Here is a 26010-nt window from a genome sequence, read left to right on the forward strand (position 1 = left end):
TCACTTGCCTGTGGTGGCACAAGAGCGACATGGGTGCAATCAATGCACCCAACAACATTGGGGATGTGTCCAAGGGGATAGAAGTCTCCCTTCACAGCTGGTAATTCAGCACCCCTGGGGAAATGGATGTATCTGTCCTTGTATAGCATCATGGCGGACAGTACATCACGCAGCACCATGCTGAACATTAGTTGTGACATCCCACCAGCATTGGCCACAGTCTCCTGGAACGATCCTGTGGCAAAAAAATGCAGGGCTGCCATCACCTTATAAGTAGGGGTGAAAGCTGTTGGATATGTCCTGCGTGGCTGCAGGTGGGGCTCCAACAGATCACAAAGGGTCTTCAGGGTGGCTCTGTCCAGGCGGCATGTGCGTATGATCGCAACATCCTCCATGTCCTCCAGCACCGTCAAGTGCCAAATCAAACTTGGCCTCCTCCTATTGGAGTTGATAGTGGACACATGTCAATACAATACACCAAGAGATGTGCACAGCATATCACGTTCTGGATGACACAATGACAACAATGACTGACATCTAGAGTGACTAACAGACCAGCTTACATGAAGGGACACCTTCAGCTACACAAAGGGCATAAGTGTCAACTTACACAGGACAAGTGCCTCAAACACCACCTTTGGCTATGTGAATGCACATAGGGATATGGCCACAGTACACATGTGCACGCCTGGGAGTCTAGCATCCAGCATTTGAAACTTGTTTTTATTGGCATTTGTTAGTACTGTTGTTACATATCAGTATTGGATCGCAGTATCATTAAGCACATGTTTTCAGTCCGATGAAATCAATCTTGACATTTATAAACATCTTTGCTGCAGTTATATGCAATGCGACAGGTGTTTGCCGTATAACAGACCAAACCAGGGAGGGGGGGGGGGAGGGAACTAGGGGCAGTCATGGACTATTAGAGAAGGGTCAACTAGACTACAGCACATGTGGTCCGTAAGGTAACCGGTGAGGCATCGCATTGGAAACTCCTGGCCGCAGCGCGACGAAGCAGGCGGACCCATGGCATAGGCGCAGGCCTCGGGGCAGCGGGGATAGGAACCTAGTCACTCCGGGGTGAGTGTAAAGTGTTGGGGGGGGCGTCCGCCGAGTGGGTATGTGTCGCGCATAGCCGCGTGGCAGTAGAGGAGGTCGCGGCCGCGTCCTGATCAGCTAGGGGTTGGGTTTGTTTAAACTGATGCATCAACAGCGCCCACTCCAGGGATATCGGGGTTTTGCGTGTACCCTTCGCCTCCTCCTCCCGCAGGGTATCCTCCTCAGCCGTAGACCATTTGAGCACCGCTCCCCTCCATGCCGCCAACGGGGGACCCGCAGAGGAACGCCAATGCATAGCTATGCATCGATTAGCCAGGAGGTGTGCTAATGAGACGAATCGTATGGGCACTTTATGCCGCTTCTTCCGGCCCATTATTCCCAGTGCGCAGTACTCCCAGGTATCTAGGTGGGGCATTCCCGTAAGGTCCCGAAGGGTCTCGTGGATAGTCGACCAGTATGCCCTGATCCCCGGGCACGACCAAAACATATGGAGGAAATCGGCGTCTGGCGCCTGGCAGCGGGGGCAGAGGAATATTGTGTCGGGGTAAAAACGCTGGAGGCGCGTTGGGGTCAAGTAGGCCCTATGAAGAATATAATATTGTATATTTTTGAAGCGGGCATTCCGAGACACTTTTTTGGGGAATTCGAATGCCCTGTCCCACTCATTATCGTGAAACGCCCGCCCCACCTCTTCCTCCCATAGGGCCCGTAGGGGCGTCAATGATGAGGGTGTCAACTCCCGGATGGATTTGTATAGCCAGGTCGTGAGATGACGACCCCGTCCCATTCGCAGTATCATGTGAAGGACCGGATGCGTGGGGGGCTCTCCTAACGTGAGATCACAGTATGGTCGAAAATGGCTAAGGAGCTGGCGGTGCCGCAAAAATTGTCCCGGGGGGATATCATATTCGTCAATGAGTTGATGGAATGGTCGGAGATGTCCCTCCGCAAAAAGCATTTCTGCCTCGGTGACCTCCCTAGATGTCCACTCTCGGAGCATGGCAGGGGTGAAGAACTGGGTGTCTTTAGGCCAGCCCACCAGAGGAAGCAACGGTGAATACGAAGGCCTGTCAGGTGCGAGTCGGTGGATGCGCCGGATGCATCCCCGGGCCACCTCCACTTGGAGGGGGTAAGTCCCCGTCGGGCGGGATCCCGGCACAAGCAAACGACATAGTTCCGGTGTCGTTATCCGACCCGCGGTCGTGTATGTTTCGGACGTGTGCCTGTCGGCTGTCCAATAGGAGAGCCATTGAAGCTGCGCCGCTAGGAAATAGGCTTCGAACGAGGGGGCTCCAAGACCTCCTTGTGTCGTGGGCAATTTCAGTTTTGCCAGCGCAATTCTGTGTCGTCCCTTGCCCCATATTAAGGACCCAAGTAGGGTGTCCAGCTCTTTAAAGAAGGATCGAGGAGGCATCACAGGAACATTAGTAAAATAATAGAGGAGACGCGGGACTAGTACCATTTTAGCTAGGGCCACGCGGCCAATCGGGGCCAGCGGGAGTTGCCGCCAAAACCCGACGGTGGAGCGGATAGAGGCGAGGGCCCTACGATGGTTACCCTCGAAAAGGTCAGAGGGTGAATGATAGAGGCGAATCCCTAGATAACGAGGGGCCTCCACCATCCAATTTAGTCTCTGATCCCCGATCCACACCTCCCGAGGGGGAGAGTCGGGGTGTAGGGGGTACACCACAGATTTCTCCCAGTTCACCTTCAAGCCGGAAACTTCTGCAAACTCGGTCAAGGTGAGCCCGAGGGAGGTTAGGTCCGCGGTGACGTCCCGTATATACAGGAGGAGATCGTCGGCATACAGTGAGACACAGTGCGTGGTGTCCGCGAGTGGTATGCCCCAGTCCCGACCCTCCCTCCGGAGACGGATAGCCAGGGGTTCCACAGCCAGCGCGAATAACAGGGGTGAGAGGGGGCAGCCTTGTCTGGTACCCCTGTGTATTGCGAATGCCGAAGAGATACGACGGCCAATGCGGATTCGGGAAGTGAGTTTGGTGTACAGGAAGCGGGTGTAGGCTACAAGCTTGGGGCCGAGCCCAGCACGCAGGAGAACCGAGAACAGGTATTGCCACGTCAGTGTGTCGAAGGCTTTCTCGAGGTCCAAGATCAGGCACGCCGCTCTGGGGAAGCGGTCACCAATCTGGTCCTGGATATGGAACAGGCGTTGTATGTTCTGGGAGGTATTCCTGCCCGGTACGAATCCGCATTGGTCAGCATGTACTAGTGGACACACCACCCGGGAGTATCTTTCTGCCAATATTTTCCCTAGAATTTTGCAGTCGGCTGAAAGGAGCGTTATGGGTCACGGTTGGGCTTTGGAAAAGTGACAATTAACGATTCTCTCATGGATCTGGGTAATTCGCCTGCACGTAGTGCCGTGTCCAGTACCGTCGATAGACGAGGGGTCAGCAGGGAAGCGAAGGTGACATAGTATTCTAGCGGGAACCCGTCTAGGCCCGGGGCTTTGTTTCGGGCCAATGTACGTATGGCATGTGTGATCTCCGAGGTATGGATGGCTGTGTCCAGGTCCGCTTTCTCTGCAGTAGAGATCCGCGGGAGAGGGAGAGAGTCAAGGAAGCGGTCGATCGCCCCCTGACTCCATGCTCTAGGGCGGCCATAGACTTCCGAGTAATATTGACGGAATTCTTGCAGAATCTCGTCCTGGGAGTGTACCAGAACGCCGCGTTGCGTTCGTATGGACGTGATGGGTCGTACCTCCGCGTCTTGTTTTGCTAGCCACGCTAGCAACGAGCCCGTCTTGTCATGGTCTTTGTGCATCCGAGTCGCATATGTCCGAAAGTTGTATCGCCGCATATCTGTACATGCTCCCTGATACTCCGATTTAGCATGGGCCAGCTGCGTTGCCGCTGCCGCCGATTGGTCGGTGAGTTTTGTGGCGTTAGCAAGCAGTTTCTCAGCTTTCTCGAGGGCCTGTTCCAGGGTACGTTTCACCCCGGCGCGCTGTTGAATGCAATCTCCCCTGGCTACCACCTTAAAGATGTCCCATTCGATCAGGGTGGAGGATGCCGACCCCGCGTTTCGGGCGAAATATTCTCGGATGCTACCCTCTTGTTCGTGGGCGAAGACCGGATCCGCCAGACAATCGCGTGGGAGGCGCCATGTGGGGACGGGGGGTGTGGAGGTCTCCATTGAAGACTTAGCACATGCGCATCGTGGTCGGATAAGACTCTACCCAGGTAATCCGTGTGACGGATCTGAGGGAGCACCGCTGCCGTGCATAAGAACCGGTCCAGCCGGACTCGGAGATTGTGAGGAGCAGAGTAGAAGGAGTACATGCGTGTATGAGGGTACTGTAATCGCCACGCGTCTGTGAGTGACCAGTGCGCTACCCATGCCTTAAATCTATCTATTTGTCTGTATGCAGGGGAGCGTGGTAGAGGGAGGCAGGAGCGATCTAATTCGGGATCCAGGATGCAATTGTAATCTCCCCCAAGAATCCAGGGCACGTGTGTGAATTGGGCTAGGGTTTTCGTAAGTCTACCCCAAAATTTATCCTGGTCGACATTCGGAGCGTAAATAGGACGGCCTGTCCGTCGAGTAGTCCCTCCAACAGGACGAACCGACCCTCCCCGTCTACCACCCGTTGGAGCTCCCGGAATGGGGTACCCGGTCGAACCCAGATCAGCGCGCCGCGGGCGAATGATGAGTATGTTGTAGCGCAAACAAGGCCTCGCCATTTCGCCTGTACCCTGCTTACTTCCGCTGCACAAAAATGTGTTTCTTGCAATAGGAGTATGGATGCTGCTTGGCGCTTCGCATAAGCGTTGATCGCATATCGCTTGCGGGGGGTGTGAAGGCCGCGGGCATTTAGCGTGAGTATGTTAACGTCTGTTACACTCGTCCTCTGTGCCATGGGTAGTGCTTCGGGGGTGTGGGCCGAGGGAGCTGCTGGTTCGAGTGGTCGTTGTGTGGGGACCTAGGGGTTCCCTGCGCTGCCGCCTAAGTATGGACCAGTGATCCCAGCCTCTGGGGCATGTGGTCGGGCGGGTGTAGGGTGCCATGACGTGTGGGATGTGGAAGAACTGGGAAATAAACGGAATGCTGGGGTACGGGAAACACTCCCAATGCAAAGGACTCATCTAAGGGACGATGTGTTCAAACTTCTCCCTGTAACACCGGGGGAGTGAACCTGTACTATGGTCTAGCATCCAGCATATGTGTAACTAATCAAAACTACTGTCTCCTACCTAGCTGCTGTACCGGTCACACCTTGATGCGTCATTCCAACCTGGCACACATCCACCACACAATGACCACAGTCTGCGCTGGAATGATGAATGTGTTCATGAGCAGACATGAGAGGCAATGCTAATTAGATCAACATTCATCGAAACGAGCATTGCTGTGATTGTCACTGGACCTCAACACATTGACATGTGTACACATTGTACAGTCCAGGACTACACTGTCCTGCCTACACCAACATCAAATCCTCAAGTGGCATGTGAGTGGGTACAGACAAATGTACGTTACACACACAAACATGGCATGTGTAGCCATAAGTGGAGCAAATTGAACATTGGCATCATGTGCACAATGATGTGCCATTGAACATGTTGGACTATGCACTGTTGATGTGTGACAGATGGCCATTGCCATTGCATGGCACCCATATCACGGTAGCTACCGCCTGGCACCGGCGGTGTGTCACCAGCACCCCCATTCACACCAATGCAGTAGTCATAGGCATGGAGACATGTGGAAATGGCAGTTGGCATGCTCCGCCGCCAGAATGGCAGTTCCTCGTGTCAACGCATGGCACCCATATCGCGGTAGCTACTGCCTGGCACCGGCGGTGTGTCACCAGCACCCCCATTCACACCAGTGCAGTAGTCATAGGCATGGAGACATGTGGAAATGGCGGTTGGCATGCTCCGCCACTAAAACCACGGTAGTGAAGTACTGGGAATTTTAAGCCCAGCGGTGCAGGGGAACACACCCTATGACTTCGGGTTCTTCCTGTTTCAGACCTACAGAAACACAGAGTCTTCTGGGTGAAGTCAAAGATCAGTTTATTGTCTGCAGACCAATTACAGGTATCCTAGAAGTACAACAGCGTGTATGTTCTCAGGAGACTGCTTAAACTTACAGAAACGGGCTTCTCCTTAAATAATATTATGCTTCAGGCACACATTCCTTGGTTTACGATATGGCCATATAAATGTATACATTACAAACGAAAAGGCAGAGTCATGATGACCATCCCACATTCCAGTTAAGTCAGCCCACAATTATTTACCCAGCAAGTCTCAGATACCACATCAGATATCAACAGGCCTCAATAAACACGAGCATCTCCTGTTTGGAAAACAAGCCATAAAACAGGAACAGTCAGGTGTGAAAGAGATTAGCTGGAGGCTCGTGTGGGATGAAAAGGCTTTATGGTGTGTCAAGCCCTGATGCTAATCACAGGTGGAGCGAAGGACGGGGAGCTCGTGAAACCGGACTGACCTGGGGCAGCGGAGCCAAGCTGCCCAGGTCACAGAGAAGTCAAAGGAAGGCACATGTGCTCTAAAGGCCCGTATTTGCTCGTAATATGTAGCCTATGTGAGGGCAACCATAAGATGGCCACCGCTCTAAGATGGAACCCACGTAGTGATGTATAATATCGTATACACAGTGCTTTCATAGCTAGAACGTTATACAAAGCACTTGTACATACCGCATTGACCATTCGCGGTTCGCTAATACCGGGATAGACAGGGGTAGGGCCCTGCCTCCTACGCGGTCCCAAATTTCAAAGTACGACAGACCCTCCTTTTGCCCTTACATAGGCAATAACTTATGCTCACATCAATCCGAGTCTAGGTCAATATTCACGAAGTCATGGAGATGTTGCTGTAGCATCATCCTATTACTTAGCTCGTCCCTCGATACAGGTTTCTTTACACATAATGTAGCACAGAGGCCACATATCGCAGGAGCACACTGTATGCACAGACAGAACAGGAAAAGGATGGCTAAGATCATTCCAATGACCATCAGAATTTTCCAACCCCAGGCAGATATCAGTTCCCAGAACCACCCCACCAGTGACCAATCTCCCTTATCCACGTGTATGGATTCAGATATTTTATGCAGTTTGGAGATGGCTTGATAAACCGTTGGAGCGTTATCTGGTATGAAAATGCAACAACTAGATTGGATAACCTTACATACCCCACCGCGGTCTGCAAGTATGATGTCTAGAACCATGCGGTTCTGCAAAGTCATGAGGCGATCCGCTTGGAGCTCAGCTGTCAAATTACCAAGGGCACCAGCCGTAACATTAACAGTGGATTCAACCACACGAGTCAGTTGTCTCAGGTTCCTACTATTGACCATAGGTCCCCAAAACGGCAGGAAACCCAAAAAGAAGTCTCCCGCTTCCTGACCGGCAGTATCCTACTTACTAATCACGCCTCTCACAACTCTGGTCTTGTGATAGTCGGAGGCAGCAGTAAATGTCGGCGGTAGCAGATTTGCAATATAACATGTGCCCGAGAAATCAGGGGGCAACCATGTATATGCTCGGTCATTGCAGACAAAATATGTACACTTGGCAGCCAAAAACGCAGGGGAAAACTGCGATGGAAAAGTGTACGTTTCAGTACAGTCACTTCTCCCCAGTTGAGCTCTAGGATTCTGACCATTACCTTGTAAACAGAACCGACCTATGTAGGGTACGACCCAGATTGGGGATGAGATTTTCGCTGTCTTTCACCCAGACTAATACTATACCTCGTCGCGTTCCACCCTACATAAGCTCTCAATTCATCTTTGGGAATAGATGAGTATGCATCGATATCTCTGCTCATATCGGCAACTCCTTTCATTAAAGCTTTATTATTTGTGCTAGGTCTGATGGAACGCGGTTGTCGCGGGGAGTAGGCGTCTAATGCAAAGAGAAACATGGTCTGGAATGCCCATGACGATCCATTGTAACTAAACGGCAGCACTAGATTGGGAATACCCTTATTAATGGTATGTGGCATTAAACCACACACCCAGCAATTGGTTGTATGCATGACTAGTTGGTGCTGGTGCAGGAGCTGAATAAACGAGTTGTTTACAAACTCTGACCGTCTAGCTTGTTCATGTTCAGGCAGAGGGTGAAAAGAGTGTGAGGAGACAGTAGGAGGAGGTATAGGCTGTACAGTGGGTGCAATGGGCTCTTGAGAGGAGAAGAATACAAATCCTACAGTAAACACTACCATACTACATAATACAAACAGGCATAAAAATACAAAACGTTTGCTCTTCATTATTTTACACATTCTTGTTTTAAAGTTCATTTCCTCAGCGAGTCTCTCCATCTTGAAAAACTCCATCCTCTAATCGTGCCGCTCGCGGCGGGTGAGTATCTTCTGCTAAGGAGTACGCCTGTCAGTCCAGGGAACGCCCTAGACCAACCAGAACCGTTGACCTAACGTCTTTGGCCTGTACCCCAAAGTCTTGGCACCGCGACCCTGCGGCTGAACCCGGATGGTGGTTCGAAAAACAAAAATCAAGAAAGTCCTTCAGATGGGAGAGCTATGATATCAAAAACAAAAAGGTAAGGAAAAGAATATTTATTTGTCCATAGGCCTTGGTCTTAAGTTATAGTGAAAACGGCCAGGTACTGTCTGATCTTGAAACAAGAGTTCAGGCTCTGTGGTGTCCAATCGAATTGACGGTGGCACAGCTTCTTGCAAAATATCGTCACTTTCTTGTGCTGAAGCTGTGCCTCTTACGCGTGCATCACTGAACGGCACAAAACAAGGTACAGTGTCTGTTTCAGAATCGGCGATACCCTCCTGGACCCACTGGTCATACAGCAGAGGCAAAGGGATCCTTTTGATGTGGGTGCCGTGGATCCAGTTCTTTTTCCCCTTTACTCGAACAGCTGATCTTGTAGACAGAAGTACGAGATTAGGGCCAATCCAACGGGGCTCATCGTTGCTTTTGCGCTGGAAATTTTTGACGAGCACCCATGTGCCAGGGTCGATAGGGTGTCCTGGAGCCTCAGAGGCCTGGGGGAGAGTATCATGCACCTGTTGGTGTAAAACACGCAATTTAGCCGTCAATTCGTACAAGTAATCAAGCAGTACTGGATGTTCGATTTCGCTGAATTTTGTCGGTCTTGGCACACCCCATACATTGGCCGGGCGGCCAAAAATAATCTCGTATGGGCTAAGTCCCACTCGTGAGTGTACGGTCATTCTGGTGGACAGGAGTGCTAGAGGCAGAGCGTCAGGCCATTTGAGACCGGAGCTCGCCTGGATTTTGGCCAGCTTGAGTTTTAGAGCGCCACTATAGCGCTCTACTAATCCAGCTGATTGGGGGTGATTTGCAGCGTGGAACTTCTGCTTGATCCCTAATCCCTCACACACATTCTTCATCACTTGGCCCACAAATTCACTCCCATTATCACTCCACACCATTCTTGGCATTCCAAACCTAGGGAAAAATTCCTTCACAAGGGCTTTGGCTGTGGATAGAGCAGTGTTGTCCTTTAGGGGATAGGCTTCTATCCATTTTGAAACAGCGCAAACAACAACTAATACATACTTCAAGTTGTTGCACCTTTCCATGTGGATAAAATCTAGCTGCAAAACTTCAAATGGATATGATGGAGGCGCAAAATGACCAGCTGGAGTTGGGGTTCCCCTACCAGGGTTGTACTTCAAGCATACCATACAATTCTTGACCACATTCTCTGCACACTTAGGAATTCCAGCATTCTGCCATACTGGAGCCAACAACTTACAGATTCCTTTCATACTGATATGTGCCATTCCATGTGCCATAGTAACCACTGGCAGCACATACGCATCAGGTAACAACCATCGCCTATGTTCTGACAAATCAATCCAACAACCATTCTCATCCAACTTACCCGTACTTTCTCTCCACTTGCTCAACTCTTTCTCTGTGGCTTCAGCTTGAAGGGACTTCACACTCTCTATTGTGTTTTCACACATTCCAACATCACCAACCCATCTTGCAGGGCCTGCAACATACATTCGAGTCTTCACATCTTTTGCTGTTTCTTTCGCGGTTTCATCAGCAAACGCATTACCACGACCAACATCATCAATTATTTTCTTGTGCGCACTGCATTTCATAATCGCAACTTGTAACGGTAAGGTCAGCGACTCAAGGAGATCATTCACCAACTTGCCATTCTGAATCTTAGCTCCATGCGAAGTCAGGAACCCACGTTCTTTCCACAATCGCCCAAAACTATGAGCCACGCCAAAGGCGTACTGGCTATCCGTATATATGTTCACTTTCATTCCTTCAGACAACACGCATGCTCTTGTAAGGGCAATCAATTCTGCTGCTTGAGCCGAATTTTGTGGCACACGTGCAGTTTCAACAATCGTGTGCAAAGTCGTGATAGCATATGCAGCAGTCGTATCACCATTTGGAAGCTTGAAACACGAACCATCCACCCATAAAGTACCATCACACTCAGTCAGGGGAGTATCTTTGAGATCTACTCTCCCTTTCGTCTCTTCTTCTGTTCTGAACAAACAATCATGTTGCTCAATCTCATCTAGGTCTGCTGGAATTGGTAATAGTGTAGCTGGATTCAACGTGTTGCATCTCTTTATGTGTATATGATTTGCTAACAGTGTTAACTCATATCCGGATAGTCGCGCACTAGTTAAGTGTTGTGTCTTGGTCCTGTTTAACAATGTGTCCACAGCATGTGGAACCATAACAATCAATGTATTATCCATTACTAGGCCAGCAGACTGTCGAATAGACATAGCTGCGGCGGCTGTAGCTCTCAGACAACTTGGCAATGCCCTCGCTACCGGGTCCAAGGTTGACGAAAAATATGCGCATGGACGCGGTCTATCGCCAAAAGGCTGGGTTAACACTGATAATGCGCAACCATCTTTTTCATGAACATACAATGTAAAAGGCTTGCTGTAGTCAGGGGTACCCAACACAGGAGCTGAACATAATGCATTACGCAATTCCCAAAAACTTTTCTGACACTCTTCAGACCATGGAATAGGATTCGGTGTGTCTTTGCATGTTAATGCTAACAAAGGTTTTGCCAACAAGGAAAAATTTGGTATCCAGTGCCTACAGTATGAAGTAATGCCCAAGAAAGCACGCACTTCTCTCTGTGTTCTAGGCACACTCAACTGTGCAATGGCTTGAATTCTTTCTGGGGTCAGTTTCCTTCCCTCCTTCGATAAGAGATGACCTAAGTAGGTCACTTCTTGTCGACAATATTGCAGCTTTGAGAGAGACACTTTGTGATGAAAGGCAGACAAATGACGCAACAATGACAGTGTAGCTTTCTTGGAAATCTTTTCAGTATCCGCAGCGATTTGTAAATCGTCAACGTACTGAATAAGGATAGCGCCACTAGGTAAAACAAGTACATCAAGTTGCGCTTTCAAAGCCTGACTGTATATTGATGGACTTTCACAGTAGCCCTGGGGAGCGCGTTTAAAGCGAAAGCTTCGACCTCCTAAACTAAAGCCAAAAATGTCTCTGCTCTCCTCTGCAATTGGGATGCTAAAGATAGCATTCTTTAGATCGATCACTGAGAACCATGCAGCGGAGGCTGGAATCATAGTTAACAAGGCAGTTATATCAGGGACAACTGGAAACTGTGGCACAACAATCTTATTAACCTCTCTAAGATCAATCACAAATCTGTAAACAGGTGGCTGTGAAGGGTCCGTTCGTTTTAAGACAGGTAAAACAGGACTATTGCAAACGTTGCCTCTTGTCTCTTCAATTACACCCTTTTTAATCAAATCGCTGACAATTGCTAACAACGCTTTCTGACCCTCATTGGAGATCTTGTACTGGGGAATACGTGGCAATCTGACATTGGCTTTTAAAGTGACCACGTATGGCGGTATTTCCAGGAGACCCACATCATTGGGACCAGTAGCCCAAAGGACATCCGGAAGGGATGACAATTCAGGTGGCATTGCATTTTTAGACAAATACATTGGGGAAATCACTTTCTTGCCTAATGTAAGTTGTACTCCTGAGGGAGAACAATATAGCGTTGCATGCAATCTTTTTAGCAAATCTAATCCTAGCAAATTTTCACCACAACCTGTCGGTAGGATGAGGGGTGCTTTTAGCTCACAAGGTCCAACAGAAAGTGACATAGGACTAGAAATCGGGTTCCTAACTGGGGCGCCAAAAAAACCTACTGAAACATTCATTTCGCCAGACAAAGGCGCGCCAGGGAGTTTTGAATGCATTATTGAACTCTTTGCAGCACCAGTATCCAGCAGAAAGGGCTCCGTTACATTTGCTGTAGTTACTTTAACATAGGGTCCGCTCTGATCCACTGGCACTGAAACAACTCCCTCTCTCTGTCTACGGCTGTCCTAGTAATCATTATCTTCTACATTGTCATCTTCTGCATAATAATCATTATTGTAGTACTGAGCTGTATTACCAGTCGCGTTGGCTTGCTGATCAAAGCTATTTATGGTATTTTGAGGCGGAAGAGGACGCGCGTTCTGGGGAACATTTCCACGCCCTCTGCCTCTAGGAGCTTGCTGACCACCTCTACCTCTTGCGCCATACGCATTACTGTTACGCTGCATTAATTTAGGGCAACTATATTTAAAATGCCCTTCCTCTTTGCAATATGAACATTGGTTGGGACCTACAGGGATTCGTGGTTGATAATACCCATTCATTTGCTGATTATTCTGAAACTGTTGGGGTTGCTGATAGATACCTTGGGTTTGCCTATAATTATTCTGTCCTCCACGTGGCGGATAAGCCTGCTGTAAAAGGACCTTTGTTTTCAATTCTTTCGTTTTCGTATCCGTTCTATCCTTCTCATCTTTGTCTCTATTCTCATAATACTGTGCAGTAGCCAGTATTTGCGCTGAAGAGGAAACAGCCCAGGAACTTTCTGAGTCTTTTAATTTCTTACACAACTCGGGAAGTAGATTCTGTACAAATTTATCAACAAATAACTGTTGGCCACCTTCAGTGCTCATGTCTTGACCACTGTAGTGGATAAACGTTTCTTCAAACCTGGTAAAGAAATCGGACACTGTCTCATCTTTCTTCTGCTTGCATGCGGATAGTTTATCCCAATTTACGCGCATCGCGGGCATTATGGTCTTCATGTAGGTAATAATTCGACCAGGGAGGTCTGCTACTAAAGGGTCAGGTTTCGCACCACCAACTTGGCCAGCGTCTGCAGCAATGATATTAGCCCATGTGTTACCCAATTCTGCAGCGTGATCTACATTACGAATGGATCCCCATAAAGGCTGTGGAACCACATTCCCAAACAGCATATCTATGTCAGCCAGATTCATTACACATGATTCTGCAGTTTGTGATAACTCCTTATAATATCCTGTAGGGTTTTTACGGGGGTCAGGCAATGTCTGCTTAAGTGCTAACACCTCAGAACGCTTCCATGGAACATGTACCCAAACACGCTGAAAATGAGCTGGGACAGCTGGATTAGCATTTAGATCAGCAGGTCTCCACACTGGAGGAACCTCACGCATCGGATATTGGCGCGCTTTTACCTTTTTCCCCACAGGGAGTTCCTGTTCGAACAATGATTGTTGACAATCGCCATTTCTGAAGGACAGTAAAGTTGCAACTGCTTTATCTACATTGAGACCCACAATTATACCTGTTTCAAAATCAAATCGCACTCAACACAATTCCTGTGGGTTTGGGTTTGAACCATTATCCTCCAATTCCTCACAGAGGAATTCACACATTTTGTCAAAGACATACCTCTGTTTTGGGGCATCCCATTGGTGAAAAACGTTAACAACTGATTCCACGTTATAGAGTAAAGGGAAACCAATCCACCTACGCACCAGATGATCTAACACCTCTTTCTCGTCAGAACCAGGCAGCTGACTGCGCAATTGCTTACGCTGTAAACCAGGAGTCGCACTAGATGATCCGAAGAGAGGCGACATTAAACTGGTAACTACATTAGCTAGTCGTTGTCGTGCTGAAGGAGAAGTTGAGGCGAAAACGGGGGGATAGACAGAGGGAAGAAAAACGGAGTCAGATACAGGTACCGGGGTAGTGCAAGAAGGAGCGCCAGGGGAGGCAGCTGATGTGCTAGGCAAAGTCGCAGGAAGCGCGGGGGTAACAGGTAACAAAACTGGCGGCCCTTGAGAGGGCTGCACTGCAGGGATAGGAGCCAGCTGAAGAGGAGCTGGCGGCTGCGGGAAGGCTTGCGGCATATTTACTGGAGGCTGCACATTTACAAGCTGTGGAGGTGCTGTGGCATTCTCCGCATACGGGGGTGGCGAACTTAGCAAATGGGACATTAGGGAATCTTTCTCTTTCGTCTCATCTAGCACAAGGGGTGACAAAACAGGGTAACATTTATCGATCCCTAGTTTGCGCTGTCTGTGCAATTGCTCATTCATTTGTTCCTCCTCATTATCTTTAAATTGCACAGCTGCTTGCATCACTGACATACCTCTTTCTCTCTTATTCCTTTTCGCTAGCTTAATTTCCTTCTGTTTGGCTTCCTTTCGCCATAGGCGGAAAGAATCAAACATCGCCGGCAGGGCTTTCTTTTTAAACAATTTCACTTCCAAATTATCTAAGATATCTGTATCGAAAGTACCATTTTGGGGCCATTTTAAAACACCGTCCTTTCTGGTGTATCGGATCCATACTTCATTATATGCAATGGGGCCCACGCCATGTTTTACATAAAGCTCATAAGTTGGAATTCCAATTGGAGGAACCGGACATGAATCCTCTAACTGGAAATCCCTTCCACAACCCAAACAAAACAATCTTCCAAATACACTAGCACCAGGCATCTTCGCTCACTAGTCTAGTTCCAAACTTCAAAGGATTATCGATTACGATAGTCTCGTGAATACACGAGTCCTCTGGTTTTGGCGTTTGCAAACTCCAAATCAAAATAATCTCGAAGGATACCAAAAATCCCAAAGGATACCAAACAAACTGGGAGACGCTCCACTTATACTTAACTGAATATCGATGATCAATGGCGTCACCAGAAGACTCTCTCGATTGTTTCGCTCTACCAAAAATCGGCAAGGGTCCAAAACAGGGCGATTAATCGGGGCAGCTGTCCTTCGTAGCCGTCGGGACGCGGAGAACCTCGCAGAAAAGACTTTCGGACCACGTCGACATGCAGGGGTCGATGAAGTGGCGGCCTTCCTCCAGAATTTCCACACAAAGCTCCTCACGAACCTCTGGCTTGGACCAGTACCGCTGAAATCGTCCCGAGTTGGGCGCCAACTGAAGTACTGGGAATTTTAAGCCCAGCGGTGCAGGGGAACACACCCTATGACTTCGGGTTCTTCCTGTTTCAGACCTACAGAAACACAGAGTCTTCTGGGTGAAGTCAAAGATCAGTTTATTGGCTGCAGACCAATTACAGGTATCCTAGAAGTACAACAGCGTGTATGTTCTCAGGAGACTGCTTAAACTTACAGAAACGGGCTTCTCCTTAAATACAAAATATCATGCTTCAGGCACACATTCCTTGGTTTACGATATGGCCATATAAATGTATACATTACAAACGAAAAGGCAGAGTCATGATGACCATCCCACATTCCAGTTAAGCCAGCCCACAATTATTTACCCTGCAAGTCTCAGATCCCACATCAGATATCAACAGGCCCCAATAAACACGAGCATCTCCTGTTTGGAAAACAAGCCATAAAACAGGAACAGTCCGGTGTGAAAGATTAGCTGGAGGCTCGTGTGGGATGAAAAGGCTTTATGGTATGTCAAGCCCTGATGCTAATCACAGGTGGAGCGCAGGACGGGGAGCTCGTGAAACCGGACTGACCTGGGGCAGCGGAGCCAAGCTGCCCAGGTCACAGAGAAGTCAAAGGAAGGCACATGTGCTCTAAAGGCCCGCATTTGCTCGTAATATGTAGCCTATGTGAGGGCAACCATAAGATGGCCACCGCTCTAAGATGGAACCCACGTAGTGATGTATAATATCGTATACACAGTGCTTTCATAGCTAGAACGTTATACAAAGCACTTGTACATACCGCATTGACCATTCGCGGTTCGCTAATACCGGGATAGACAGGGGTAGGGCCCTGCCTCCTACGCGGTCCCAAACTTCAAAGTACGACAGTAGCGCACCCCGGGCCCCATGGAGCTCGCCCTAGAGCCAATGGGAAGCTTGATAGCGGTGGCATGATGCAATTTTGAAGGTCGCTGTAGGCGTGCTCCTCCACCGCGGAGGCGGTCATTGGATGCATTTGAAAGAGGCAGACATGGACCACCAATTGCTGCAGCTTGGCACCTTTGAAACGACCCCAGGGGGCTATATATGTGGGAGTGAGCCTCACATTGCCACTGCTCACAGAGCCTGCTGGCTGAGACCCCTCACTTGCTGCTGCCTCCAGGGACTGCTGCCTGATACCCCTCACCTGCTGCTGCCTCCAGGGACTGCTGCCTGACACCCCTCACCTGCTGCTGCCTCCAGGGACTGCTGCCTGGGGACCCTCGCCACCAAAATCCCCTGCTGTTGTCTCACGTCCACAGTGATGGCAAGGACAGAGAAGATGCGTGCTAGTCCCTTCACAAGCGAGGAGCTGGAGGTCCTGGTGGACGAGGTGCTCACACAGTACCCAAGGCTATATGGTGCCCCAAATGTCGTGGTGAGTCTTAACCAGTGTTGTGGTAGAGAAGGGGGGCCACACATGTAGTGGACTGATGCATGTGCCTGGGAGTGTGGGGTAGTGTAATGCACTGCCTGACGTGCTGTCTCCATTGGGAGGTTGTGTGTACCCAATGCCACAGCTTTCCCTCCCTGCACATGTAAGTATGAGTGACCTGTGTTGTGTTGTCAGCCATACAGTGACACAGAAGGTTGTTCATGCTGTAGTCAGGACAGTGATTGCTTGGCTGGATGGCTGTGTGTGCCCCTGTAGTCCATCTCAGTGTGAGCCCAGCTGGACAGCACAGTCCCCGTCTACGAAGACAAGGAGACATCACTTCACTTACAGAGTATGATATCAGTCTTTTCACATTGCACTCCAGCTGTGGGCCATCTCAGCACTGTAGATTGCACACAACCGCCCTTGTGAAGTGCATTTTGTATTTGTGAGATCAGGTCCCTCAATGTGATATCCATGACACAGTTATCTATTCACAGGGCAGGGACATTGAGGGCTGTGCAGTCTTGGACACAGTGGGTCACCCCCCCAAACACAGGTTGATATGTGATATATGTGTTGCTCAACCCAACAATTGACTGGAGATGTGGGCAGGCAGGTTTCAGTGCTGGGATCCTGCATGTGTGTGAGATGTGCAGGGACTGTGTTACCCCTCACACCTGCATGCTTTAACATCAGCGTTCCCCATGCAGGGATCCCATGTGGGCTGTACTATAGTCTGATAAACCTATTGTTGGATATGTGATTGTGTTGTATCTTGCTGCTATACTGATAGATGTCGGTACATGGCACTGTGTCCCTGATCATTCCTCACTCTTGTCTCCCATGCCTGCAGCTCAAGGTACACCAGCATAAGGCCGTGTGGAGGGCCATTGCAGCGAAGGTGCGAGCCCTGGGGGTCTCAAACCGACGGTGCACCCACTGCCACAAGAGATGGGACGACATCAGCCGGCTGGCAAAGAATGTGGCGGAGATGACCCTGGGGTTGCTTCCTCGCACTGGGCGTCTGGAACGGCGCAGCATGACACCACTAATGGGGCGCATCTTGGCGGTGACACAGCCTGAGCTGGATGCACGTTTGAAGGAGCATCAGCAGCAAGCCAGGGGTGAGCATTTGGGGAGTCTGACTTTGGATGGGAGTGGCTGCATGTGTACACAGCCTGTGCCAGCGCTGGCCTCTGTGATGTTGGTAGTGTGATGCTGTGGCATGTAAGTGGCTGCTGGCCTGGGTGCCTGTGGCATGCATTTGCCCTACCTGTACTTACAAAGTTGATTTGGAAGCTGTGCCTTCACATTACATTCTGAGTTGTGCTATTCAGGTTTCTTCTGCATTGGTGTAGTCTTGGGAATCCCATGGGAGGGAACAGCAGTGTGCCCAATCTGACTGTGCGTACATCAATGCATCCATTGCATGCACACATATTGGGGATGGCTAGATATCTTACAGCAATGTGCAGCATTCTATTGTCCCCAAGGTACGACATGGTGGGTGGCATGGGCTAATGTCCATTGTGCACTGTCATGTTGTAGTCTGGGTCTGTGTTGTCCCCTCCTGTTACATCCAGTTCTGTCATTGGCAACAAGTTGTGTGCCCCCATCATGTCCCTAGGTGTGCTTAGAACTAGTTGTGTGTCTGTTTGAACAGAGCCACAAGCAGGGTGTGTGGTCATCACATGGCTCACTCATGCCCGAGTTTCCAGTTGCCATGCACTGCTTGAGTCTATGTAGTGAGTTGGCATGATGTGATTGCACAGGGTGGTGTGCAACATGTAGATTTGCTCAACTTGTGTCATGCATTGCCTGCATGTGTGTGTTCTGTTTTTGCCACTGACCTGACCCTACATCTCTCTCTCCCATGCAGCATCACCTGTGGTTACGGAGGGACAGGAGACGGACACCAGTGGGGGTGAAACTAGCACCACAGGAGGCCATTGACAGATGTCACCAGCGCATCAGAGGGGGACAGGAGTCTGCTGGAGGAGTCCCAGCCTGAGACGCAAAGCACCATATCATCCGATGCCAGCGGGGATGCATCCATGTTGGAGGGCATAGGGAACGGGGACTCTGCATCGACTTCCACCACACAGTGGCCATTGCCCACCCTCCCAGCCACTTCCTCTACTGCTGCCCATGTCCACCTCAGTAAGAGGGGAAGAGTGTCCTTCACCCCTGGCACTGCTGCCCCTGTCCCCCCTGCTTCCATCAGTGCTGAGTCTGTGGACCTTTTGCGCGAGATGTGTGTAGGCCAGACAGCTTTCCTAAATGCCTTCATTGACCACGACAAGAAATTGGCTCAGGTGGTTGCTTTCATGGAGGGCATACATTCTGACGTGGGTGGGCTGCACTGGACAGTCCAGGCTTTGTCATCAACAGTGATGTCTGCCCTGCAACAGGCACATTCTCACAGTCCAGCTCCAGTCCCTTTGTCCACCACCCAGGCAGTGGCCACATCTGACGATAGTGACCACGGTCCACATACATCAAAGTCACGATACAGCACATAGAGCACACAACAGCAACAACCCAAGCGGTCCCGTGCGCAGACACCATCCCCACAGAAGACCAAAGGCACCCCAGAGCGCAGGGAGAAAAGCCCATCAGGCAACACCAGGGAACAATTAGCAAAGCAGCAGACCTCAGGCACACATGTCTCAGTGGCATCCCCATCCAAGGACTCTCCTGCCCCTAAGGCATCGCACAAAGATAATCATACAGTGTCTGTGCCCACCAAGGAGGTGGTGCATGCCAAGGGTACACCTGGGAAGGGCTCAAAGGCAGTATCACCAACCACCTCGACTCCCATTCCAAGCCCAGTGAAGCAGGGGCCGGAGGGGACTGTAGCGGTGACACCTAGTAAACAGGGGAAGGGGGGGCAGAGGCGAAGCAAGGCAAAGCGTTCAGCTGGGTCCAGCACATCACCAGAGGGGCTGCCAGCGCCTGCACCTGCTGCAGCAGTGGTGGTGTGTGTGCCTGTTGTGCCCACACCAATTCCCATTGATCCCAAGTCAGGCAAGCCATTTAGGATACCCAAGAAGTGGAAGGGCACCTCTCCACAATCTCCCAGCCACACCGTGACTCCCGCCTGCATGACTCCATCTCCACGTGCCACTACACCACCTGGTCCAAGCAGCCCTCCAGCCTGCCAAGACACTGATGGCTCTACCTCAGCTGTTCCGCTCTCTCCCCCTTTAAGTGCCCCGACAGTCCCCGAGGCACAGCCAGCTCCAAGTCTGCCTGACAGCCAAGTCTGAGTGGTAGTCACCCTCACACACCTGTGTCTCACACAGGAGGGCCTGTACTGCACATTGTTGCCCCCTGACTGTGTTGCTGGCCATGGAAAGGTACAGTCGCACACATTCCCTGTGCAGCTTCTCATGGACATACTCTGCACTGGCCACTGGCCTTGTTGTTCACTGCTGTTTTGCCCTTGCCTGTGCAGCTTCTCATGGACATGCTCTGCACTCTGCCCTGCCCACTACATACTCTGCACTCTGCCCTGGCCACTGGCCTTGTTGTTCACTGCTGTTTTGCCCTTGCCTGTGCAGCTTCTCATGGACATGCTCTGCACTCTGCCCTGCCCACTGGCCTTGTTGTTCACTGCTATTTTGCCCATGCCTGTGCAGCTTCTCATGAACATACTCTGCACTCTGCCCCGGCCACTGGCCTTGCTGTTTTGCCCTTGCCTGTGCAGCTTCTCATGGACATACTCTGCACTCTGCCCTGGTCACTGGCCTTGTTGTTCACTGTTATTTTGCCCTTGCCTGTGCAGCTTCTCATGGACATGCGCTACATTTTGTGCCTTACTCTTCTCTTCTCATGGTACCTATCTGTGCAATTTGTGAATAAAAACAGTTGCTCCAGTTGTCTATTTTGTCAGTGTCCTTACTGAATAAAGTTATTTTGCTGTGTGTAAATGGTTTACTGTGCCACATGGTCTGTGTGGCACTTCAACATAGTCAATGTTTGGGCTCATTTGCTCTCTGTTTTTTCCAGGGGTGACAGGGTCTTCAGTTCTTCTTGGCCCAGATACTTTTGGCAATGGTGTCAATTTTGAATGTTTAGCAGTAGTCATTTACTTGAATAGTTCATGTTGGCTCTATTGTACACATGTCAGGTTGGGGGGCACTGCCAGTACAGGATGGGTTTCTGCACACAGTATTGCAGGCAGGCTGTCCAGGGTCATCATGTGTGTGTTCTTCCTATATGTGTGCCCAGTGGTGTATGTTCATGTTGTGATGGCCAGTCACCCTAGTCCCATGGCTTGCTTTCCCTGTGTGCTCTTGGATGGCCAGGTAGTGTGCAGTGTGAAGGGGGTGAGTTTGTGGGGAGTGTTGGTGTGCATGCCTCTGCAATGTCACCTACACACGTCACCCAGGAGTTGTGTGCCTGTTGTTTTGATTGTTCATCCCTGTGGATGTGGTTGTATGCCCATGTGTGAGTTGTATGTTGTGCACTATGCAGTGTGTTGGTGTGTCCTTGCAGTTCTGTCTGACTCCTACTTGTTGTTTTTGTCACTTGTGAGTATGCAGAGGGTGTTACTGGCAATTCAGTGTTGTGTTTTGTTGCACATCCCTATGTCTGGTGGCTGTGCAGACCTGCTGCTCCACACTGCCATTGTGGTTGTGTTTTCTCATGCCTTGCTCTCCCATGGTGCCTTCTTGCCTCCAGTGTGGCATGTTGTGTGTGTTGTCATGCCATCCCCTATCTGTGCTTCAGCTGCCTACCCATTGTGGGTCTACACTCCCTCTCTTTGTGTATGGTACACTCCTGCCATGTACCCTACTGACATGCAGTACACTTCACTTTGGTGTGAACTGTCCCCTTGGTTTGTATGTGTGTGTGTGCCTCCCCATGACTTCATTTATGCCAATGTGCTTTGTGGTGCAGTTCTTTGTCCAGGGTCAGTGTGTCACTCAGTGCATTTCCCCAATGGGTCATGTGTGATGTTCTGGTGCTGTTTGTCAGTCATGGTTGCTGCTATACAGTTCAACTGTGTGCGCTTTCCAGTCCTGTGGTTTAGTTGTTTCCACCTTTGTGTCCCAGACTTGTGCATCTATTGGGTGTTGTGTTGGATGTAAGTGTGTTGTTTGTGTAATTGCTTCACTTCCTGGGTTTGCTGTTGTCTTTATGCTGTGCTGTATGGTGTTGTGCGGGTTGCTGTTCTGTCACTGATGTCTGTGTGTGTGTCTGGTATGCTTGGTGTGCACACATAGCTTGTTATGCTTGCTGTGCTGTGTGTATGTTGCCTTGTGATTTCCTGTTGTGTATCCCCTGATGTCGTGCTATGTTTGCTATGTGATTGTTCTGCCTGTGCATCTGTTTGTTTGCTGTGGCTGTGTTGTTCTGTGGTGGTGCACTTCTTGTGTGTGTTGTGGAATGTTATCTGTGCATTGTTCCCGAGTGATGAGATTGTGCCCTCCTGTTGTGCCTGTGCTCCCATTGCCTTTCCCCAGTTTATCTGCACAGGGCATGTCTGTTGTTGTTGTGGCTCTGTGTGTGTTTCAGTTGGGTTATGTGTTTGTCTGGTGTATTTGTTTCCACATTTGTGGTGGCATCCCTGTGTGTGTGTGTGTGATGGTGGTGACTGAGCCCAGGGTGTGTGGTTGTTTGTGTGTGTATTGCCTGTCAAGTATTGCCAGCCTTCAGTGTGTTTGGCACTGGTGTTGTGTGCTGCTGGTGTGAGGTGGGTATGTGTGTAGATTCTTACTGGTGTTTGTCAGTTCTGAGGTGTGTAGATGGTCCCTGTGTGTAGTGCTGCTTCTGCACTCCTGTGAAGTAGTTGTATGTATGTGTGGCTGTTCCCAGTTTGACTTCAGGGCCTTCCTTTCATCCTTGTGCCTATACATGGTTTGCCTTGCTGCCTCCCTGTGTGGTTGCACTGAGCTGTCTGTGGTTTGATTTCACTGACTGTGCCAGCCATGTGTGCATTGATGGTGTGAGGGTGTTGTGCTCTGTTCCTTGTGTTGATGTGATGTACACATGCTTGTTGTGTGTCTCCATGGCCTTCCATTTGTGTGCAGCCCACTTTGGTTTCCCTATTTGTTGTACTCCATTGCTGTTGGCATGTGGGGTGTGTATGTGTGTGTGTGTCAGTCTGTGATATGCATATGTGACTGTGCAGGCTGTGTGTCCATTTGGATGTTGGTTCCTTGTGTGTGTTCATTTGTTGCTTGTCCTCATTGCGTTTTCCCCGAGTGTGTTGTAGTGTGTGTTTCCCTAGCCCTGTGCTACTGTGCTGTGTATTGTGTGTTCCTGTGCAGCCACTCCTGCATTGTGTCTCCATGATTGTTTGTTGTGTGGTGCAGGGTATGTATTGCCCTGGCTTGTTGTGCATGGGGTGCACGGGGGGCACATGGCATGTGCCTTCATGAGGTGTACTAGTGTGTGGGTGTGGCCCTGTGGTCCTTGTGCCCTGCCCATGCCTGGCACTGGCCCTGCCTTCTGCATTGCGCATGTATTTGCTTGTGTTCGCCGCTGCGGTGACGTGACCGGGACATTGCTGCATGGTGGTGGTAGCTGTGTGTTCAGGATGCAGCGGGGTGCATTTGTGACAGGTGGGTGAGGTGTGGGTGCCCTTGTGGATGTGTCCCTATCCCCCTATGTGGATTTGGGCCCTGTGTCAGGCCGTGGGTCATGTGTTGTGTTATTGTGTACCTGCGGCGTCGTCCGTGGCGGTCCATGAGTTCCTGGTGATGTAGCAGGTACAGCACTGGGAAGATGTGAAGAGCTCGGTCCATTGCGCTCGTGTCCGGGTGGTGTGGACCGGGACTCTGGTTTCACGCTCCGCTGTCGAGTTTCCGCCATCTCTGGTTGGGCAGTGTCTCCGCTGCGGTGCATTTGCTTGCTTGAGTCATCCTAATTTGTGGAGCGGGCGGATGTCATTCTGCACGGCGGAGGGTCTCCATTGGCTCCCACTGCCGCAGTGGCGGGCGCACTTTGATGGCGGTGCGCATCGCACCGCGGCGGTCGGGAATTGGCCTATGTTTGACCATACTGATATGGCGGCCGTGATGTCCGCTGCTAGTGGGCGGAAAAAAGCATTTTTACGCACCGCCAGTGCGGCGGTGGTGGTCCCACCGCCCTACATCCTAATGGACCCCCATAACTTCCAAAACATAACTCCACACACCCTAATAACAACACTACTACTTTCAAAACACACTTAAAATAGTTAAACATAAAAACAAATTGCTCTTATCTTCTCAGATGCAAAACTGCTCCCAACCGCGAGCTTCTTTCTTCCCAAATAACCCAAAAAGACAATGAGCGGTTGCTAAATGGCCCAAATAAAGATGTCAACTATAAAAATGTTAAATAAAGGACTAAACAATTTATTTAATATTAAATAATCATTTGAAAATTACGATAGCATTATAATAAAATATTCAAAAATATACCTTATATTTAAAAAAGTATTATGTTTTGTATCTATTGTAAAATTATAATAATAAATATTATGACAATATTTGATATTATAATTATAAAAAGATATACATGTTAAAAAACAATTACTAAATCATTCTATTAATATTTTTTATTGTTTAAAAAATTGTGTAAAACGTAAATAAAATAAACAAATGTGTAATAATTAATATTAATATTTTATTATTAATATTAATAATATAAATACATTTACTTAGTATAATATTTTTGAACTATGTAATTGTTTGATGAACTTTATTGTAAAATGTTTACAGTATATTATGTCAATAAATACCTACCAATTTTGGTTAACATTTGTAACAACATTAAAATTTAGAAACAATGGTGCCGATCACGATCCGGTAAAAAAACTTCCACGTACGACTCGTATCCGGTCTTTTTACCGTACGAATCGTACAAGTGCCGTACAAACTGCCAATCACGAATCGCATGGTAAAAAGTCCATACGAATCGCATTGGGAATTATTCCCCACACGTCCTCGGGTCGGAAAATGTGTCCGACACGTCCCCGGACGATTTACCGTACAAATGTGAAAAGTGAAGTCCAACCGCGGAATCACGATCCATCCCGTGCGTCCGATGTTACAACCGGATGGAAAAAACACCGTCCGCACCGAACTCCCATAGCAACCATGGAGACATGTGCCCGCATACGCGCCCAAAACCCCCCAGCCCTCCTATGTATGAGTCGAATCCCCAGCCGTGTATGTACACCCGTGTATGTACGAGACGTACCCCCACCTGTGAATGTATGGAGCGTACCCCCACCCCAACCGTGTATGTACGACCCGTACCCCCACCCCAACCGTGTATGTACGACCCGTACCCTCACCCACGTATGCATGGAGCGTACCCCCACCCCAACCGTGTATGTACGGACCGTACCCTCACCCGCGTACATATGGAGCGTACCCCCCACCCCAACCGTGTATGTACGACCCGTACCCTCATCCGCGTACATATGGAGCGTACCCCCCACCCCAACAGTGTAAGTACGACCCGTACCCTCACCCGCGTACGTATGGAGCGTACCCCCACCCCAACAGTGTATGTATGGACCGTACCCCCACCCCAACCGTGTATGTACGACTCGTACCCTCACCCGCGTACATATGGAGCGTACCCCCCACCCCAACAGTGTAAGTACGACCCGTACCCTCACCCGCGTACGTATGGAGCGTACCCCCACCCCAACAGTGTATGTATGGACCGTACCCCCACCCCAACCGTGTATGTACGACCCGTACCCTCACCCGCGTACGTATGGAGCGTACCCCCAACCCCAACAGTGTAAGTACGACCCCTACCCTCACCCGCGTACGTATGGAGCGTACCCCCAACACCAACAGTGTATGTACGACCCGTACCCACGTATGCATGGAGCGTACCCCCACCCCAACCGTGTATGTACGGACCGTACCCTCACCCGCGTACGTATGGAGCGTACCCCCACCCCAACAGTACAAGTACGACCCGTACCCTCACCCGCGTATGTATGGAGCGTACCCCTCACCCCAACAGTGTAAGTACGACCCGTACCCTCACCCGCGTACGTATGGAGTGTACCCCCCACCCCAACAGTGTAAGTACGACCCGTACCCTCACCCGCGTACGTATGGAGCGTACCCCCACCCCAACAGTGTATGTACGGACCGTACCCCCACCCCAACCGTGGATGTACGACCCGTACCCTCACCCGCGTACGTATGGAGCGTACCCCCACCCCAACAGTGTATGTACGACCCATACCCCCACCCCAACCATGGATGTACGACGCGTACCCCCACCCGCGTATGCATGGAGCGTACCCCCACCCCAACACCAGCACCTTCACACA

At 49.9% G+C, this 26010-nt stretch overlaps 1 long non-coding RNA gene across 1 annotated transcript in view; it reads left to right on the forward strand.

The window, feature by feature from the left end:
• LOC146870515 (uncharacterized) overlaps window positions 1-20593 on the forward strand; it is a 52498-nt gene extending 31905 nt beyond the window's left edge. The window contains exons 2-3 of the long non-coding RNA XR_014978299.1: window positions 17566-17836; window positions 18592-20593. This is a non-coding gene — a long non-coding RNA (uncharacterized LOC146870515). The remainder of the gene's footprint in view (window positions 1-17565; window positions 17837-18591) is intronic.
• The last annotated feature ends 5417 nt before the right edge of the window (window positions 20594-26010 follow it).

This window comes from Triturus cristatus, chromosome 1_1 (genome assembly GCF_964204655.1).
Source record: "Triturus cristatus chromosome 1_1, aTriCri1.1, whole genome shotgun sequence".
Lineage (NCBI taxonomy): Eukaryota > Metazoa > Chordata > Amphibia > Caudata > Salamandridae > Triturus > Triturus cristatus.